The sequence below is a fragment of the Grammomys surdaster genome, unplaced genomic scaffold, assembly GCF_004785775.1.
Source record: "Grammomys surdaster isolate TR1022 unplaced genomic scaffold, NIH_TR_1.0 133, whole genome shotgun sequence".
NCBI lineage: Eukaryota > Metazoa > Chordata > Mammalia > Rodentia > Muridae > Grammomys > Grammomys surdaster.
Genome location: NW_021604591.1, coordinates 15098623 through 15099847, shown reverse-complemented (window position 1 = coordinate 15099847; position 1225 = coordinate 15098623). Strand labels below are relative to the sequence as shown.

The following is a 1225-nucleotide window of genomic DNA, read 5'->3' as shown; positions in this document are numbered from 1 at the left end:
GGGGAGGGGAAAGGAGGGGGAGGGGGCAGGGGAGGGGGAGGGGGAGGAGGAGATAAGAGAAGAAGAGGAGGGGGAGGAGGAGGGCGGCTCAGTATGGGCACATAGCCGACAGACAAAGTGCTTGCCAAATTCTGAATTCAATCCTCAGCACCACATAAACTGGGCCTGGTGCACAAGCCTATCTTCCCAGTACTCAAGAAGCCAAAGCAGGAGTATCAGAAACTTAAGTTCAAGACCATCCTTCGCTATATAGCAAGCTTAAAACTAGACCACGTGAGACTTTATCTTAAACAACAAAAAAGTTAATAGAATTCTACAAACACATGGGAATAATTAAGCTAACATTCAGAATATGGGAGTAAGAAAAGGAACACACATGCAGTGCTTAAGCCAGTTAACAATGGGTACATTAGTGTTGGTTTTATCAGTGTAATTTAAAGTTTTGTTACATTTAATTATTTATTGTGCATGAATGTGTACATACCATGTTGCTTGTGGAGATACACACACACTGCCAGGTACTTGTGGAGATCAGAGAACAACTATGGGAGTTAACTCACTCTCTTTACCATGTGTGTCCTGGTATTGAACTCAGGCTTGGTGACAACCACCACTACCTGCTGAGCCATCTCAATGGCCTTTATCAGTATTATTTAAATTATAAGCATACATTACTTACAATTTTACATGTGCTGTATATTTTGGCATATCACATGCATGCATGTGCACACACACACACACACAAACATGCAGAACCTTTAAAGCCACAACATCCGCATTAAAACAAAAATCATAGGACTGGAGAGAAGGTTCAGTGGTTAAAGTCATTCACTGCACTTGCCGAGGACTGAGGGTCAGTCACCAGCAATTGCATGGTGGCTCACCACCATCTATAACTCTGGTCCCAGTGGATTCAACACCTTCTTCTGACTTCTGTGGGCTGCATGCACATAGAACACAAACATACATGCAGGCAGAACATACATAAAATAATCTAAAATAAAGATTGTTCCAAGGAATCATGGAATGGATAACAGGCCTACAAGTGTTCTTGTTAATGTACAGGCAATTCCACTGGCCTGCTCACAGGGACACAGCAACTGCTTATGTCATCAGCTGCACCGGTCACCTACATCACCTACGCTGTCTCCAGGTGTGCCGGAAGTGTGCTGCAGATAATAGCACTCTCTCACTCTCTCTCTTCCCCCCTCTCCTCCCTCCCTCT

The 1225-nt window shown here is 44.1% G+C and overlaps 1 protein-coding gene across 2 annotated transcripts in view; it reads right to left on the bottom strand.

Annotated features, from left to right (window-relative positions):
• Positions 1 to 1225, bottom strand: part of Tex37 (testis expressed 37) — a 5567-nt gene that overhangs the window by 1248 nt on the left and 3094 nt on the right. The window lies entirely within an intron of this gene.